At 45.8% G+C, this 20,497-nt stretch overlaps 1 long non-coding RNA gene across 1 annotated transcript; it reads right to left on the minus strand.

The window, feature by feature from the left end:
• Positions 1-323: 323 nt before the first annotated feature.
• Positions 324-10,013, minus strand: LOC149335791 (uncharacterized). Its single transcript, XR_016284104.1, has 4 exons — positions 9,849-10,013; positions 9,672-9,729; positions 9,130-9,274; positions 324-504 (listed from the first exon to the last, which is right to left on the minus strand). It is a non-coding gene; the product is annotated as an uncharacterized LOC149335791 (long non-coding RNA).
• Positions 10,014-20,497: the final 10,484 nt, after the last annotated feature.

A 20,497-nucleotide genomic window follows, 5' to 3' on the forward strand; every position in this document is an offset into this window, starting at 1 on the left:
ACTGGCCCCTCCTATGCATCGAAAGTACACGTGCAGCACCCACGAACATTCATTACCTGATCTACATTTTCACGGGGCTTCAGTATCCTTCTAGCAGTAGTCTCAGAGCAGCTTGTCAGTGAAATTTCTTTTCCTCATTAACTTTGTGCAACATTTTCTGCTGCAGGGGCATAAACAGAAAGGCAATATGCGACTCTGCAGAGGAAACAATGTGGAGGCTGGGTACGGTCTCAACCGACTGTTTTGTAACATGATTTTTCTATAGGGCTAACCAAGTTGTTAGTAATCTATTCATATGCTTCATTAATCACCGACAAGGCACGTTGGTAGGAATACTTTATTTGGCACAGCAGTTCTGGCAGCAATGGGTATATTGTCATTCTGCTTGTAGGCCAAGGTGCAGACTTGTGAGCATGTTCTTGAGCCAGTAGCCTGGAACGATGAATAGGTGCCTTGGACCAGAGAATGCTGCGTCATGCAAGGTCGGTTGCTGCAGTCCCTCCCCTAGTGTCAGCCATATGCAGGGTTGGATGCCATGAAAAGAGAAAACAAAAGTGGGCAAGCTCAGAAAAGTAAAATGCAACTAATAAACCACCAGGAGAAACCCACAAACAAATGCACACACAAAAAAATGGAATGCATGCAAGAGAGAAAAAGATAAGAACATCTCCCAATTGTGTTCAGGAAAGTAAAAACAGTGCTAAATTCTACACAAACCACACAGAGAGACTGACAAGACGGGCGCTGCAGTCTGTGTGGTTTGTGTAGAATTTAGCGCTGTTTTTACTTTCGTGAACACAATGTCACACCAACTAGCCCAGGAAAAGGTACTGTTAAACATCGCCCAACAGACTATCGCAGCAGCCTACGCACTCCTGTAGTGGCCTTGTGCATGGACATTTGAAAGACCTAAAAAAAAAAAAAGGATAAAAGCAACATTGTTGAATATGTGCTGGAAGAACCACACTCAAAAAGAAGTGTGCACAGAGCTCAAGAGAGAATGAAAATAGTCAAGACAAACAACCGAAGGTTTTCACTGGGTCAGACCAGTACTAATTAAGAGAATGAAATTATCAGGTTTCAAGTCTTGGCAGTTAAGCTTGGCCAACCCACAACACGCCGCATTTCCTTTTGCAGCTTCCGACACTGGCACACAGGAGGTCAAAAGCTCCATATACTAAACCCAAAATCTTAAAATGGGGGACAACAAATTTTTGGTTGGTGTCTGTTTTTTGGTTGGCCCCAGGGCACATATACATGACACATGCTGCACGATTCATATATGCACTATAAATAATTTATTACCGTGCTACTTATACTGAGCGGTTTCGCTTTCTGAGCGCCGGGGTGTGTTATGACGTCACTCCTAAGGAAGAGCATCAACCCTGGTCACGCGGGCTCCAAAAGTAGACAAAGGGACTGCTGCGTCGTCTGCTCTCGTACACATGCTGCGCATAGCAGGGCTTTTCGAATTGCCGGCCGGTCCTATGACATGCTTAGCAAAGCCAAGCGGGTGAGGGGCAATGTCGAGTTCTGAAACCAAGCAGCTCACTTGGGACGATCTCAGTCCGAATACGTGATTTCAGCATTGTATTTAGCTTTGGAACACTCTGGTTTGGTTTGGTTTATGCGGTTTAACGTCCCAAAGCGACTAAGGCTATGAGAGACGCCGTAGTGGAGGGCTCCGGAAATTTCGACCACCTGGGGTTCTTTAACGTGCACTGGCATCGCACAGTACACGGGCCTCGAATTTCTCCTCTAAAGAAATTCAGCTGCCGCGGCCGGGATCGAACCCGCGTCTTTTGGGTCAGCAGCCGAGCACCATAGCCACTGAGCCACCGCGGCGGCCGCTTTGGAACACTCTGCCCATTCCAAAAGGATAAAAGGGTGCAACAATTTCTGGGAGTCTTTTTGGTGATCTTGCGAGTATATTGCGCATTCACAAGCAGATAAAATTTGTTTTGTACAATGCATTTTTAAAATAAATATTTGCTTTCCTTGCGCTTTGCTATGTATGAAATTAGACCTAGTTTTCAGCAATGCTCCTGTTCCCGTTGCAGCTTGGATAAGCCCTCGTGATCTAGATGCCCACTGAAAGCAGCATCTGCTTGCATTGGATGAAATGCACCCAGTGCAGTGCATTGCTGCTATCCACATTGCACATAAAATAAGAATCTAATCCCACTCAAACAAATATCTTTCCGCATGGTTTACATAGTCGAGTTTCCTTGCGGTGTGCACAGAATAACAAAAATCTGCGGACAAAAAGACTAAAATGTAGCCGTTAAATGCATTCCTGAGTTAAATATGCTATCTAGGCGAGCTGAAGCATTCAACAAAGAAAATGAAAACTGGGTGTCCAGCAAGCTACTCATTTTGAATTCCCGACGGCCGAAGCGAGAAACATAGTGGCGATAATAATGGACAGTATACATGATCAATTCACAGAAAAAAATTAATGAAGCTGCAAAAGCTGCATTGAAAAGAGATTTGCTTCCAGTGTTTGAGAAAGCTCCTTTTACGAAGTCCATCTCTTTATTATAGGTGGCTACCCTTTTCTTCATTCTTCCCAGCATTTGATGTTCTCTACCAAGTGCGTGGCAACATCAATTTTTTCATTTTGAAGCAGATAACAGCAATAAAATTCACAGCAAATGCAACTGAATATTCTAGAGTAGTTCAGATATCAATACAGATAGTTACAATTACAATAAAAACATGTTTCCTCAAAATGCAGCAATGAAACGGAATATTCTGCACCAATATTTTACTTCTCATAATTTATCACATCCTAATGCTTACTAAGCATCTCAGTGAATGAGAGGAAATCATGTAGAATGGTAAAATTTGCCTAAAGCATAACTGTGTGCAGGGAAAAACCTGACAGCTTGAATTTGCAAGCTGGCAAGTGGAGGTGCTCTTGCCACAGTTCGCACTGAAAAGGCGTATGACGTGATGTGGCACACTGCTGAGAAACAAAAGATTACACAAAAAATCAATGAACAGCAGCTTAAGCTACAACGTGAGTGAGAGCTTTAACAAGACTGTCTTCCACGCTGCCTCGTGACACCTAGAGACAGCTCCAACCATCGAATGCTGTCCCGGATGCACCATTCTTGACGGGACATGGCCCGCTTAACTTTTGTGTATCAGTTTCACCACACTGGAATCCCTAGCCATAACGGGCCCACAGATGCTGGCACATTTCAATTCAAAATCTGTGCAGCAATTTCGGCAGCTGTTTTCCTTCTCACCAGACGAAAAGTGCCTCAGTGATCTGGGCTCTTAGATTTGGAAGTTTCTTAAAATTATGCTCACAAGTTCCTGCTCTCTTTTAATGGTTCATAAGAGTGGTGGTCATATGTGCTTTTACAGAAGAAACAAAGAGCACCACTTTGAGAAAATGCTGGAAAATTATCTAAACAAAACACTCCGCATGCTTTCAGGGGATTCATAAACTGCTCATTGTACTGCCAGAGATTATTTCAGGCTTTCAAAGGATGGTTTTTCCATCAGTGAAAAGTACTGCCGTTTCCTGCCTTTCCAATGAAGGCGCCCTATGCTCACACTGGCATCCCTTTCGACAGCAGCAATGCCATGGGAGAAGCACCAAGAGATTTCCATAAAAAATATCAGCTTCCTATGACCTTATCACAGCTCGAACCACAGAGAAACTAGCCTGTTTGTTTCTGCAATGGCCTACAAGATTGACGAGGCCTGAGAGCAAGATTTTCAGTTTGATTTTGATGCCACGCTAGGGTGGCGTGGCTCATCGCATGAGTACACTGAAAGTGCATGAATTCTTTACATTGCTATGACTACGGCTTATTCCACAGAAAATACTTTTGAATGCAGCTATGTCTATCCATATGCACTAGCCCAAATTAACTGTCGAGTCCGGGAACCTGTACAGAATGAACCAGTATATACAATGCCCACATCATGGACGACAAGAAAAAGACACCCAAAACAGACAGGCTGCCATGCCTCATACATGTTAGAAGCAAAATGTGAACAGACCGTGTGCTGGGCACTCGCAGTACCGTTGAAACTTGTGGCAGACCACTGCGTTAATTTCAGTCAGTCCTTTTTTCCAACTTGGCCACTTTCTTGACCGTATCCCTCACAATTCACTCATTTTTCCAGGTAAAGAAAATTCCCCTGATGATTCAAGGTTGCTAAACACCCTGTAAAGCCATCACAGCCCTTCAGAGAAATATAGTAGAACCTTGCTATTCTGTTCTTGGTTCGTGTAATGTGCCGTATAACAAACCCAAAAATTATGCGTGTTACGCTATTTTTCTTCACAATATAAATCCTGGATAACTTTGTGGAACGATTCCATGGTGTACATGTCCATAATTTTGTCAAATTCTGACGGCATGGTGCATTCAGAGACCAAGAGGAAATGCCAGCCAAGCTAGTCATCATTTTTCGATACTTTGCCCAAATGCACCTGAGCACTGCGGAGAAGGCCATGAAAAAAAAAGCAAGGAGACAAAGCATCTTAAGAGCAGCGGCGGCTCCTCCACACTACACAAATGCATTGAGACAAAGTATCTCAAAACGCCAAGGAATAGTTGATGGACTGGATGTGCCATGAAGCTCCAGCCCCATGAAAAACGAAAATGTGGAAAGAACATGCAAGCGCTAAAAAAGGAGCTTTCCAAAATTTGTGCCAGCACACACACACAAAAAGTTTTAATGAAGTGAAAGTGCCAATAAATGCCAGGGATTAGGAAATAGTGCAAAACCTGGACATGGAGACAATCGTGTGCAGACCAGCAATCAAATTTTTCGAAGCTCCTAATTCAAGCTTCTTTCTTCCTTTCTTTCTTCCTCCAAGGGCCATGCCGCAGCTGACTGCGCTGGTGAGCTTTTTTGTGGCTATACCTGCGAAGCTGGTATAGTCAGAGCTGTGCACGAAGTACCTCGCAAATACGTGCCAGGTTAGTGCCAAGTGAGAGGGCATTTTCTGTGGCTGGAGGAGTCGTTTCAGCTAGAAGGGAACTACTTTTGCCAGACCATGTGGTTTTGCCAGACCATGTGGAAGGAAAACCAGACCAGCTGGTTTTCCTTCACGACAACCTTTTACGTCATCCCAGCAACGCACTTTTGTACTGATGGCAAGCTAGCCTTAATCAATGCTGTGTACTAGCCATCTTCTCTGATATTTCCACTCTTCTAAGAATTTTGTTCGACTTTGATAGTTTTTGTGCACCCACACACACCTTTTGTGTTCATTTCATAATCGATAGCTGAACTGTGATGTTCTTGGGTGCCCAAATAAATGTTTTGTAGTGATTAAATGCGTCTGTCCTTGATTATTCGATATTCGATTCGATATTCGGAACTAAGTATTCATATTCGATTCGTATTCGAAAAATTTGATATTCGCACACCCCTAATAATAAGACATGTTGCTGACATGCCTAGCCTACTTGCAGCTGCTTGACGCATCTGGAAAGAGAGAACTCTTCCCTCCCATTGTAAGGAAAGGGGGGTGCCAGCCTGTCCCCACCACACCCGAGGCTCGTCACTAACCTGTTTGCAGGTGCTGGTGCACGAGCAGCCACGACCCTGGCCATGCAGACGTGCCACTGCTATAGCTACTGCTTATCGCTGTCACATGACTCAGCCTCTCTGCAGCAGATTTCAGTTTTCCTCCATGTGCCGCACCTACCATTGCTGCGTTGCTGGCTGATCTGCGCCACTGTGCAGCTGTGGTCCAGCCCCATCTCATTGCGTTCTCATATTACCAACGCTGTCATGGATAGCGTGCTTCTCAAATGAAATAAGCTGCAGTGTGTCACACTGGGGCAAAGCTCTCAGTATTGACAGCCACGCTGCCTGTGAAGGGCTCTTTGCAGATGTTCTGCAGCAGGATGGCAGTGTCATCATCCCCATCAGCCTGACTACGCCCACTGCAGGGCAAAGGCCTCTCCCCCCATGTCTCTCCAATTAACCCTGTCCTTCGCCAGCTGTGGCCGCCGTATCCCGGCAAACTGCTTAATCTCATCCACCCACGTACCTTTCTGCCGCCCCCTGCTATGCTAGCCTTCTTTAAGGACCCTTAAGGACCAGCGGTTATTTTGCCTTCGGATTACATATCCTGCTCAAGCCGCATTCGAGGCTGAACGGTAGCTATGCAGTTAAAAGGTTTCATGTGCACATTTAAAAAAATTGATCAGGAATCATTATTTACCAGGTAAGTGGATATATTCAGGCCGCTTTCAGTTTGGGCATATTGCCGCTTTGCACATAGTTTTTCTGCAGTGCTACGAGGTACGCCTTAATGAGGTTTCACTGTACTTATGAGTAGAAAGGTTGCTGAATTTGATGCGTCTCAACGTGAAATACACCTGATACACCTCCTGCAGTGAGGCCCATGACCCAAGTGTAAAAGTGAAGTTCTGATCTACTGCTATGCGATGCATTCAGAACAGGTGCTGCCCTTGATGGCCTCACAAATAACTGACAACAATGGCAACACAGACATCAAAGTTTGCTCTCCACCATTGGTGCCATGTTTGCTGCTGCTCTAATGTCATTTTCCACAGTGGCCCACTCACAACTCACCTCAATTCTGACTGCGGTGCCAAACCAGCAAACAACCTAGAAGTGGTACTATGCGGATGGATCTTATGGCCATGCCACTGCTCTAATTACATCACACCACTTTCTCTCAGTCCCATGGCAACATTCCTAGCAAAGGTGGGGGAAGGAGGAAGTTGGAGCACCACAAAAGCCAAATGTACAACAGGGACACAGTGCAGTGGCCTCGCTCAAAGCTCTTGCCCAGAGCTCAAACAGCATAGGCATTTCTGGCTGAGCTTACAACTTTTGTCACACCCAAGTTGACACCTCACCAGCCACACACATTGCAACAATCACACACGCCAACAATACAAGATCTGGCGATATGATGTTAAGCCATCTGTGCTTTAACCAACCCGAAATTCTTACCACTCAGTCCAGTAGATGAATTCGGTTCTCTTTGGCAATACATCCAGCCCATTACTGTTCACACCTATGGTAAATTATCATTTCGACCTCTCAGATTCCCTCATCAAGAGGCATGAGGGCAATTGATTCAGTGTTTGGTTCTTGGGACCAAGAGGCATTAAGCAATAACTACAATTTCTGGGTAAACCCTCCCTGAAGGGGCCACAGAAAATCCTCCACCAAAGCTGCAAATTATACTTTTTGAACAGGAACTGCTTTTTGTTGTTTATTTATCAGTTTATCTGTACCTCAACGGCCCAAAGGCAGCATTGCATAAGGGGTGGGCTGACATGTAACCTCCTGCCACAGAATTTTTCACAAAAGGCAAACTGAAGAGCTAAACTGCCCATCCCCATCCTTGAGGCTTTTTTTCCTTTCATAATTCCTACTGCACTGGAAGCCCTACGTTGGTGCTTGAACCTGAATGCCACACACCCATAAGTGTGCCGCACACATCTTTTATCAGCATAGCACCATGCAAGATCATGACAAAAGCCGCATTTGAGATCAAGAGGTGCAAGTACACAAAACAGTAGGAACGAAAACACTAAAGGCCCGTTCACACTTGCGAGTCGCAGAGGTCGCGCGACCGTTTTGGTCGAAAAGCGACAGTCGCAAACGGTCGCCCTGGTCGAAAAGCAACAGTCGCGGGCCAGTCACTCGCTGCTCGATTTATCAGCCTCGTGACTGCGAGTCGCAAACCGCTGAACCAATCAGCGAGCGAGCCAAGCTTCCGGCAACGACACCGCTCACAGGCGCGCCGGGCGACGACCTGCGCTGCTCCTAGTCGTCGCTAAGCCTAGCCGGTTTCATATCGATGCCGCAGCTGAGGGCGCTTTGGATCCTGGCCAGCGCTAGTAATTAAGATGCTGCTTTCATCACCGCTTTATTGTGGACCTTGTGTCATAATAATATCAAGACATGCTTGATTTCCGCGACGCCTTTAGCAGCGGGCTAGCAGACAACAGTCGAGCCGCGTTGGGCAGCAGCAGCAAAGCGGCTATGGGAAGAAATTTGCATGTGTTGCAGTTATCACTTTTGCCAGCAACTCGGTATTGGCCAGCGATCTTCAAAAATGTTTCACTGTTTACATTCCTCTACCCAAGGGCTTGGTATGTTCGCGAATAAGCAATATTGGCGCATTTTTCTGACACCGGAGGCCGACATACTGCAGGCTGGTAGGCCGGCCCTGCAGAGAAGCGCGCCTCTGTCCTCATAACGTTTGTACGACCGCGGTGCACATCAAAACCGCCACGACATCCTCCCCTTCGCTCAGGTCATCGTAGTACATTGCGAATAGCAGTTTAGAGGAACCGAGCGCTAGCGCAGGAGGCGCGGTCAAAACAGAGGAAACTCTTGAAAGCGCGCGAACAACGTCATTCCCTAGAGTTTCCGCTTCAAACGAGAAGGCGACCCGATGGTCGCGCTTGCAAGTGTGAACAACAGTGTTGTCGAGCTGCTGCCTGGTCGCAACCGACTGCTGGTCGCGTGCCCTTTGCGACTCGCAAGTGTGAATGGGCACCAATGCTGTGTGAGTCATCCCTGTGCTCCATCTCTTGGTAGCCTCAAAAAGTGAAACTACAACAAGTATCTACTTTTAACTTGTGGGAAAAAGAGAGACACAGAAGGAACAACACAAACAACGCCTTGTCCTTGTCTTTCCATGTGTTCTTCAAATATGGGAACTACTCCCTCATTCAGCTACCTGTCCTACCTACATTCGTCTATGGCTTCTCGCCACTGCTTGTCTCTAGAGGCACAAGCGTTCCCGGTTTCACAGCAGGAAGCCCACTTTCAAAATTATAATCTGCTAGATCCGTGACAGCCTGTCACACACTGCAACAGTGCCTTGCGAGCTTTATGCATCTCACAAGCTTCCAAAATATCAAAGGACATCAAACACCTTGTCCACAACGTTCACCTCCTTCAGGCATCTCTGCAGCATCACCTGTAAAAAGGCTTTAAGCTTAGAGGATTTAAAAGAAAGCTTGCTTTTCCAGTTGCCTCATGCGCTCCATGCTAGTTAGCTACCTGGGTCCAAGCACCTTCCCCATGTAAAGCCGATGCTCAGTGCAGGTGGCACAGCACTCGAGTTATAAAATTCACAGAAGGTGGAGAGCTCACCCTGTGGCTGATTAAAGCCTTTGCTGCTTCCGCATTTTATCGTCTCATTTGTTCAGCCTCTGCGCCAGCAAGCGAACGCCGGACTCGAAGCAGGAATCGGGAAGGTCCGTGCACACGAGTAAACTGCACTTCGGCTTTTCAAGTGCTGTGAAATGAAAATAAATTCAAAAGAAGAACATGTTTACGCGCTCCGGACACCAAAGCGTTTCGGAAAGCGGCTCGCATGGATTCACAGCAACACAACTGTATAATAAACCATTAAGTCAGTATTCGACACACTTTCCTAGCAGCGGGGTCACAAAAAGTCGGACCACGTACAAAACTCATCGCATAAACGGTTAGCTCAACTGGGCTGTTGTCAAAAGTTTCCCGCCATTTTTTTTGGGCGCACGCTAAAGCTGGTAATCATGCGTGTTTTACATGGCCAAGAGTTACGTTGGGACGGCTGACAAAAGGTACAAAAACATACTCAGCGTATATTCTTTTCTGTGAACTGCACTGAGCTTTTGAGCAGAACTCGGGATAAAACAGATGAGTCTCACCTTCAGGGCCTTTGTGTCCACTGCCGGGCAAGCGGGCTCAGTGCTAGTCCTGGGTGATCTGCAAACACAAAATATTTGGGCGCAAGGAAGTTGACAACGGAATGCCGAATGTCAGATAACGGGCAATCACTCAATACTTGCATACCAAAAGACAGAAAGAACAGAGAAATTGCTCACGGGCAACACGAGCGCGCGCAGCACACACCGACCGGCCATACAGCTACTGCAAGCAATGCTTGGCTCGGCTCAAAATAAATCAAACAAAAAAATGGCCGGACGTGACGTCGTTTTTTTAAACCGGATGCGACGTCACGGGTGGAAATAACGCTTGCGTTATTTCGACCGGGTCGCAGGAGACACTTCCCGACCGGGTGAGAATAACGGAAATCCAAGCCAAAGCGTTATTGCTACCCGGGGCCCGATTCTCGATATTCACATTCGCCTGTCGGCGCCATATTGCCTCTCTGATTGGCTGTCAGAAGTGTCAATCGCCGTCAATGGGCGTGTCAATCAGGGTCGGTTACGCGATCACTTTTCGCGGTGACGTCGATTTGACGTGGCATTGAAAATGCATTTTCGTAGCGCTATTCTTGGTGCCCGGCTGGTACATATATGTGATTGTGAAGGGAAAAGAAGCTACAAGCGGTCCGTGCGAGAGCACTTGCGCTCGACTTGCCAATTCGGAGAAAATAGCTGCACACCGGAAATGGCAACTTCCTAAAATCTGATTGGTTGGAACAATATCACGTAAATCACGTGATAGGCACACATTTTGGAGTGATGTCAGAATGACGTTTCATCACGTTTACGTTGTGCCGCCATTGCAAAAAATGGCTGAAATTCGCCGCCATCATTTCGCCCGGCGAAAGGTACCCGAATCATGCAAATGAGTTAGTGAAATGCTGATTTATACGGCGTTAGGTAGCCGCATTTTAACGGGTATTTATTTCAAGACAAAACTAAGCTTACAAAAGTCTTGTTTTCATTGCACAATGTAATGATATCGCGTTGTAAGAGCTCATCTGAAATAAGCAACCCTCGAGAGCGTTAATAGTGAAGGCTTAAGCGTACAGCCGCATGGGGGCGCTAACTGCTCTCCCGTTGCAAACCCTTCGCTCGCGGTGAGAAATCATCCGTCCGTGCGGTTAGTGAAGCGCGAAAATTGCTCGAATGGCGGTGCCGGCGCTGCGATTTGCTGCTCCTTGCATTCATTCGTCGTTTGTTAAACCCTAGAAGTGGGAAAGGTGAGCGACTTTCGAGGTCACCGCGATGCTTTCGAGTTGTCTCTGACTAGACAGCTCGTCTGTGCAATCATCTGACGAGGCATATATGTGGTGGCTATGCAAGGATGCATTGCGGCGAGAAGCAGTGCCGAACTGTCGAGCTCTGAGGGACGATCGCCAGCTGTGAAACGTCGCTGAACGGATGGGCTTTGCCTCGCGTGATGAGCGGATGACACTAGAGGTGTTCGCGCGGCCGAGCAACAAACTCCAGGAATGTGTCGGGCTTCTTGACGAGACATCCGTGTGTGTGTAGCATCATTCTCATTCCTTTCGCATGCATGCTGGAGATGACTTTAAAACAAGAATCCGAAATTTGTATTCGGCACTTCGCGTTGCTTTTTTCATACTGTGTTTCAGTTTTTGCACACAGCGCCAAGTTGAGAAAACAAAGCCTAGCATGCTAGTACGTTGATCGATTTCTTTGTGTTTGGTGTTGATGAATGTGAAAGGCAGCATCGGTGAAATCAGCTGAAAGACGTCGTTTCCTTAAGTGTGAAAAAAAAAAAAATGCGTGACATTGTAAAAGAATACTATAACCTGTCTTAAGCATTATTAATGAAGCACACTAAAGTGATTTCGCTATTCAAGCTGAAATTTTCATAACAGTGTTACATCATCAGTTACGCAGCAGTCACGTGGAAATTACCGTAGGAGGGTGGAAAAAATTATTTCTCTAAGGGCACACGGAAAACAAATATATATGAGTCTTGTACATTTCATTTACAGGTGTGGTGTTCCTGCCGGTGAAGGTTCCAGCTCACAAGAATCTGTGCGGGATCCATCCATGACCCATTTATGTGCAGTCTCTCTCCATGTGCTGCCCGCATGGAAATCGTTAAACTGGTGAGCACGTGCTTAGTGTGTTGTGGCAGGCATGAAGGGATAGCATGTTTGCCTGCAGTAAGATTGCATGCGGCTAATGATATCTGTCTGCATTTATATATAGTTTATTGAGCAAGGAAGAACAGTGTAAATAGAACCACATGTAAATTAATCATGTCTGTACTTTTCAGGTGACAGTGGAGATAGGTGTGGGTGACACGCAGTGTTGTTCTCTGGCTTTGGATTTCTCTTAGTGACCGCAATGTCAAGGTAGCCTCATTTCAATTGGTGCAAAATGAAAAAGCATGCATATACTAAAAAACTCATGGTAGTCATAAACAGTTGAACTTGTGCCCTTCCTTGCAGTGCATTCTGTGGTGGTTTTCTTGAGTATAAAAAGTGTGTATTAATTATTTGTATCCGTCAGTTTGGGAAATGTGTCATCAAGTACCTCTAGCTATATGGCAACACTTCGTTTTGATACTAATGATTGATTTTGCAGTCAGCGTATTTTACATTTGTGCGTAAAACTAGACAATAGTTGAACTTGAGGCTTCAACAATTTCTCATATTTGGAAACGCAATGTCTAGCTCGTTGGAAGGTTTCAGTGCACAGCGTTGATTAATGTGCAGGTGATGGTTTGCATCTTATGCAGATGTGGTGGACTACTCTCACCGTGGGGTCTCGTGTGCTCGGGAGCCATGATGCCAGATTCATCTTCGCTCACCCCTCGGCTGGACTGGCTGCCTAGCTGGGTGGTGATACCGGGTTCCTGAACGATTACATGAGGTGTCTGCAAAGGTGTCATGGTCATGGTACGCCATGGTCAAGAGTTCTCTGCAAAGGTCAGCGGAGCTTGCACTGTGCAACACAACATATTCATCCACACTCAGCTGCAGGACCATGACACCACTGGCAGGTGGTGATAACAGAAGGAGCACCAACATCTACAGCAGGGAGGAGGACACAGCACCATTTGGATTCTACCTGACAGACAGGAAGTGCATGATCAGCAGCTGCTTTCGAGAATTGCACTCACTGCCGTGATTGTCATGTGTAGCTATGCCACAAGTAATCAGCATACATTTGCTCTGCTTCAAGTTTGATAGCATACTGCCAGGAAGCTGATGAAGTCTTCATCATTTTGGTGCTGTTCTTTGAATAGGACCATATTGGTGATATCCATGACAGTAGAAATCATTTTTGTCTGGTGCTGCAGTTTTGTGTGAGTCAGGAAGTGCCCCAAGTGTTTTCAGCCTACCGTCTGCCAACTTGCTGAGTGCATGCTTCAACACATGCTTTGGTGATTGTGAAGAAGTGCCATCCCTTCGTGTGGTGCCTCCCTACGTGTTCTGCTTGTACACAACGCACATTTTATTTGGTGCTTAAGTTCAGTGAAGGACAGGAAAGCACCAAAATGTTTTCCTTCCAGCACCTGGGTGTTGACTGGACATGCTTTCACCAATGCATTGTTTGCTTTGGTGTTTGTTGAGAGCCAGCAGTCCACAACATGCTCAACATACAGCATGGTCGCTGTGTCTCTAGTCATTTACAACATCTGTTCTTCAGGGTGCAATACGTCTTGTGTGGCACTGTTTGCGTGATGAGATCACAACATGCTTTGCCTCATGGCATTTGGTTGCCTCTGTCTGCTTGCTTTTGACTGCTTCTTTCACATGCTGCACGTAGTTATACAGCAGTGAAGTATTTTTCCTGAAGGAAAAGTCATGTAATTGTTTCACGGTCAATTTCCCAGATGAAAATGCAAGGCCTGGCCAGCGTTCTGACACGTGTACCCATTCCCATCTTCTAGCTGAAATTTGTACCCCTGACGAAAACCTACAAATTGTACATTAATTCAGTTGAAGGTAACTGGAAGTATAAATTATGCAGCTGGACATAATTTGTGTTTCAATAATAAAGCTCTAAGCGCTGGCATTTTGTCCTTCTTTTGTGTTGTCTTTCACTGCGCTGTTTTTCCAATTCGTAAAACATGTATCAACCAGCCCATATTTGCCCTCTTCTGGAACTCCAAATGGCATTTTGTAGCTGGAAGGGCATGATTCGGTTCAATAAGTTAGCTGGAAATGGATCATAATAGTAGTAGTAGTAGTAAACGCTATTGATTTTTCTGGGTTACACAGCCGGTCTTCCCAGGTTCGGGATCTTTTTCTCTTTCCAGGATTTGAGGTCCAAGATCTTTTTCTGTGCTGGGCTATCAACCTTGAATGCAACCTTGAATGGAAGGTCACTGCCCACCTGTCCTCCCAGTGAAACTGTGTTAGATCCCATTTTCATTGACTCATCCCCTTGCACTTTTCATTCATATAAGTTGGGGTTGCTGTTTGGTCATTTTAAGACAAATCCTAGACAACCTGTTTACCCTCTGCACCCTTAGTGTGACTGGACCGTATCAGTGTCCGTGCTGCCATTTTTCTGTTTAGCAAAGGTGGCTACTTCAGCTGGCTACTTCAGTTTGCAAACTAGGCAACACTAATGTGCATGTACACCACTGTCAAACGTTTATGAAAGACTGGTTTGTCCCGAAAAAATTCTTATCTTTGTAGACGAGACATATTCGTCAATATGTAACGTTGCACTAGGTAATGATTCGCAGTTAGGCTGCATAATGAATTCAAGGATGCATGAAGTTCAGTGATGAAAATAAATTATTTTGCCAATAATGGCTTACACAAACTTTTCACTGTGCATGTATAAGACACCTCACTCCTTTTTTAAGCAAATTGCAACACCTAAGAGGCATTTCAACTTGTCTTGCTCCCCAAAAATGTAGGGGCACACTTGAGCTCAGCATTCATGGGTATGACACGACAGTGTTTATGGCTCCCGGCAGCGGTTTCTCTTCACACACACAGTCACTGTTCTTCATTCGTGTTCACACATTTATCACAGTTGCCTCAACACAGGTTCCCAATTCTTGTCTTTGAACTCTTCCACGCTGCAGTTCACCTACGTAATGTTACTGTAATTAGTTTCGCACTAATTGCCACATCTCTAGCTCACTGCAGTTATTACATTGCTAGGCTTCAAATTAAGCCAACAGCACCCACACATCACTCCCCCTTTTTGTACCTCAGCAAAATCAATGTGCCTACATGGCCTAGTTGGTAGCGTGCCTTGCTGGCGATCCAAGGGCCATGGGCTTCAAGCCAGACAGAAATTAACGAAAATTTTTTGTACGTAAAATCTATTACTTTATAAAGTCAAGCAGTTTCAGACATGTGCTGACGTTTGATTCAGATTACAAATCCTCTTTTCAGTGACTTTCACTGTGGACACCCACGCGTGAAGCTTGTCTTTTGACGCAATGCCGGCTGGATAACACTGGGTTTTCTGCTGAATGGCAGCCTCTCTCCTTGACAGTGGTGTGTGCAGGCTTTCCGTACCTTTCTTTTCTGGCTGCACATGGCACCCAATAACTTCTTAGCACTAATTGCGATGCCATCACATACCATACAGCACTAATAATATTACCTGGTGGTAGTCGGAAAAAAAAATTATTCTTATAGTGTGAAGAAAGAATAGCAGCCTGTTTCCACCTGACTTGGTTTGGTTTCATACTTCTGCTAGAACTTTCAGAGAAATTAGCCAGCAAAGCTGTACAAGACGGTAATTTTTCAGGGAGCTTAAATTTTATGCACAGGCACTTGCAATGACTCCAATTTCATCAACATTTTGCAACCTGTTCTATCATTATATTGGTGGTGAATAGCTTCTGTTCATTTATTTAACACTCTCCTCGTGGAAACTCTGAATCAGACTTGCTTACCATTTTTCAAGCTGCCTTAATCATGCTCAAAAAAACAATTTACCCTCCATGTGCACACACCACTAGGCATTTTAAGTGTTCTGTTTTTTTTTTTTTTTCATGCAGTGGAGTGTAATACATACATAGAGGGGAGAAATCTCCAACCTGTCACTTATGCTCGAGCACCAGAGCGGATTTTAAACGCTCATATCAGGCTTGCCCAAACAAACCGAAACCTCCTTTCCAAGGGGTGGAATCACAGGAGCGATGGGAGGCTTCTCTGCGCAGCTCACAGGCAGAGCTTCAGCTTTGCATCATGGCCTGGGCCTTGAAGGTTGCTGCAGCCAAACAGTGCCTGGTCACCTAAAGTGGCCTGAGGGCCGTCGCCGACCTCTTCAACACCCCTTCACTAACACTCACCTGATCCACTGAAGTGGGACTAATAAAGTTATTACCAACCAACGGCTGTAATAGCCTTCCTGCCAACGCACTTCACCATGGTAATTTTGAACTGCTTCTTTGAACAAATAATCTCTGAGCTGTACACAAGCTTTGTTCTCAGTACAGGTAGGCCCTTTGTTATTGGAATGTGGTAATCTACTGTTGCAGAGCAACTTCGATTAGTCCTCAGTGTCCTTTCAGACATTTGCCGACATTTCAGCACCTACATCTGGCATGGTGCCCTTCACTGAACTGTAGATATCATATTTTGAGTGTACATAGAGGGTTGTCTATTTTAGTTCACAGTAAAGGAAGGTACTTTGAGAGTGAACGCATTTCATTGAGCATTACTCTCCTGCAGTGCGCAATAGTGGCATCACAGGGTCTTTATTGCATCAGTGTATGGTGTAAATGTTGCCTAACGGCATTGTGATCCACCCCTCAAAGAAAACCAACAATGGCCCTGATATGTATGTGGTCAGGAGTGTGCACAGAGGGAAAGTCATGCACTTGCACATCAGGCTAGAAACATGACTGAGGCCTCTTGTAGATTGCTCGTGGCGTGCACAGGGCTTGCCAAAACCAATCCACATCATCCAATGTTATCATGCTGCATTAAGAGACCTTTTGCTAGAATACCACTGCTTGTCTGTGATGCTGCCTCCCTCAAATACTGTGGGTCATGTTAGCCTTGCATTTATTGCCCCCTTTGTGTGTTATCTTGCTGCTGTGCATGCTTGTGCTTTTCTTGTTGCGTTGCTGTTCTTCCTTCTTAACTCACCGTTGTTTTTATTATCCTTCAGCTCCTTGACCTGACCCAGAGCCATGTTCAGGCTTAATATGACATGCGCACTAGATAATACGCGTGTATGTGCATGATATGATAATAACTTGCTTTTCCACTACGGCGTCTCTCATAGCCTGAGTCGCTTTGGGACGTTAAACCCCAATAAACCAAACCGATAACTTGCATGAAGCAAATAAAGCAAGTGTCTTGCACACTGCATTACCTGTTTGTGATGTGGCATCACACTCCACCTTCATTATCCCCCTCTATATTCGTCCCGTTCCCCAATGTTGAGTAGCATATGTGAAGATATCTTTTTCTAGCCGACTTCACCTTTCTTGACATCACACATTGCCCTCTTACAAGGAATCTTGCTGCATTGAAAGGAGCTGCCTGGTGCTGCTGTGGATGCATTACTGTTGTCCTACAGCAAAGGAATTGTAGGGATGGGCATGACAAATTTTGTTTCACCTCTCACATTTTGGTGCGTACTTGTATCACACGAGTGGTGTACCTGCCTATATGCCCTTGGTAAGTGCTGTGTGCTCATTGTTAGACAGAATTAACGAGATTGAGGGCCTTTTCAAACATTGAAATCAAATAGCATTATTGAAAGCCTTTTTTTATTTGAATGAAATTATGTAACTGCCACTCTATGCCATGCATTCGTGAGGTGCTTTTATATAAAGTCCGTGAAGTCTGCTTGCAGGCAGGCTTAGTTAATGTTCACAAAGCAAAAGATGAGTGCCATGTCCTATTGAGATTAAGTGAAACGCCAACACTGTGAAATACATGCTTCTGTTGACAGTGGACTTTTAGCTTTGTCTGTTTTTCTTTAAGTACTGGCGGGAAACAATATCTCCCTATTTTGCTTTCGCATTTGACGCTTTTGATAATAAGACGTACGCGCTCATAGCGTTGCACTTGACGCGATTCGCAGTCGCGTTTCGTGCGCGGCCGCTTGCAAACGTAACCAAGGGTAGTGTTAAGGTCTATGCACCTGAAGAAGTGACACGATGAGGTAAAGCTTTCCAACGCCACTGACGCGTTGAGGTTGCGATCGAGAGCCAGCCGTTTCTCCGCCAATTCCTCTCCCCGTGACGCTGATCGCATCTCAAAAGTACGGAGACGCGACACGCTACGCGATGGCTTCGGGCAATAAGCGTTCGCTTCATGCAGCACAATTACCGCTAAACTCTTATTTCCGTGACGACCGGCCACAGGGTCTTTAGCGTCGCATTCAGCACCATCACTGTGCGGCGAGTACGCCGAGACCGCCGCCGCAACGCAATTCACCGTCCATCTCTACGGCGCTACTTTGCTAACTCCCCTTCGCGCCGCAACTCGGCGGTGTTTTTTGTACTTGGCGCCAAGTAGCAGACGACACCGTTTATTTTTTTGTCATACTTTTTTTTTTATTCTTCAATGTCGTCATTACATTCTGCTGTTACGCATTTTCGGACCGCCCCGATTCACACGTCACGGGTACGCCCCGCTCATGGCGGATTGGCGAATATCGAGAATCGGGCCCCCGGTGGAAATAACGAAAGGCCGGCGTTATTGCGACCGGGTGAGAATAACGGAAATCCAAGCCAAAGCGTTATTGCGACCCGGTGGAAATAACGAAAAGCCGGCCCAAAGCGTTATTTTCACCCATGGATTGCCTTGGCTTCGTTTATTGTTGGCGGACGGGATTTGAGCCGCCGTTTTTGCCACCGTTTATAAAGGATGTTTTTGCATCGTTTGCTTGTTTGATCAGCCTGTCAACGCGTGGACGTGTGATTTCGGGGTTGCGCTTGGATTTTAGGCGGTGTGGTAAAGTCATGCCGGCGTTTTGCATCATTCTCACCGTGTATATGTGACCTTGGCTTTTGCGTGGCGCGTTGTGATCGCTTGATTCGTTTTGAAAGGACTCTTGTGTGCTTGCGTTGTTTGTGTGCTCGCGCTTGTGCAGTGCCTTCGAAGACGCTCCAGCTTTCTCCGGAAAACCTTGTCATAATTAATCGACCGTATGAAAATGCGCTTTCATTTCGCGTAATTTATGGGTTGGGCGAGTGGGCATATGTGCGCTCATTCGTTTCGAGCATTCAACCTGATTTGCGCTGAGGATATGCAAGTTAATAATGTGAATTCATTACAGCGTGGGGCCAGGGTCATAAATACGATCCAGACACGGTGCTTTTGCAGTCCCCGAGGCATTCGTCAGTTGAAGCGAGCAGTGGTTCCGTATGTACAAGGTCGTCCACCCTGAACACGCGAGTGCATGGCCCCACTCTGGAGGGCCACTGCGTCCGGCACGGCCGCTCATCGCAGCCAAGTGGCGCAGGAGAAGTTGGACCTGGGCGTGGTGCTTCACGACATCTACCACTTCGCTTCGATGCGCGGCCGTGTCGTGCGCAGTGGCCCTCCAGAGTGGGGCCACGCACTCGCGTGTTCGTACTAAGAGTTGACGACCCTGTACATTCCAGGCGAAGGGCAGGAGTTTTCAAAACGCACCAGGTGAATATTGCCCACGTGCCGAAGATGCTCTGCCTCGTTCGAAGTTCCCTGGAATCGTTTACCTTGCGACGATTAATTTGGTCTACATCGGGGGAGACAGCTAGAAACATACCCAGGCGGCTGAAAGAGCATCGCAGTGATGTCGGCAGGAATCGAACAGCTGCTGTGGCAGAACATGCACAACCAGGGCGTGAAATTGCGTGGGAGAATGTGGAAATATTTGCCACTGAATGAACTTTGTAAGTGTGGCTGCACCTGGAGTCCTTTATGATGATGCTGAAGACAGTCACAAAGGGAAACCTTCACCAGGCTTATGCAAAGTCATTGCCCTGATTAGTTAAGGAGCTGCGTTTTCATGACCAGTCCTTCATTTTGAACAAGCAACCTGTTAGGGTTCTGAAATGTCAATCAACGTGTTCGACATGGTCAGTGACCAATGTTTCATTCTACTATTAAGGCAAGATGAAAACTTCACGACATGTGCCCAATGCACCGAAGCTAACAGCAGTTGTGCTCTAAGCCCACAATATATTCCACAATTAATGTCAAAAAGGTGGCCAGCAGGTTCGGAATCCTTAATTGTTTTGTACCACTTCTCTCAAGCTGTCTTGACTGAATCCATGCACATTTTGTGTTAGAAAGCATGGGTGGCAGAAAAGACATTACAAACAATTGGTGTACTGCAGTGGTGTTCTGTGGGAATACTTAATTCTGTCAGTAGGTCATGCTAGATGGCGTGGCAATGGAGTATACCCCCCCCCTTTAAGACGCATTCATTTACCTACGAGATCGAACGTTTTTAAGAGATTAGGGTACCGGTTGTAATAGCATAGACATGATGGCACGTGAACAACTTTCATAACTGGCTTGTCTTTTGAATTTCTTATTTAATTGCAGTATTGCTTTGCATTGAAGCCATACTAATAATGATTCATTTCTTCCTGTGTACAGTGCTTCAGCCAGGAAATAAATTGATTGTTTACAGCTGATTTCCTATGTTTTCATTCCTTGTTTGTATGCTTAAACTACTCAAACTTACATGCTTTCTTCAATTCTAAGCCAACTCTCTCAATAATAACTCACCTTGTAAGCAATGCGTATAAGCAATTCACAAGGCACATTTCACTTGGCCGAAAGTGTCACAAGGACTCAAAATCGGCAACTTCGTATTGGTTAACAGCAAGGAAAACCTTTTTTTCGTTGTAATAAATCTTGCTGTAGATA

Source organism: Amblyomma mixtum, chromosome 7 (genome assembly GCF_055824585.1).
Source record: "Amblyomma mixtum isolate Tamu chromosome 7, ASM5582458v1, whole genome shotgun sequence".
In the NCBI taxonomy this organism is placed as follows: Eukaryota; Metazoa; Arthropoda; class Arachnida; order Ixodida; family Ixodidae; genus Amblyomma; species Amblyomma mixtum.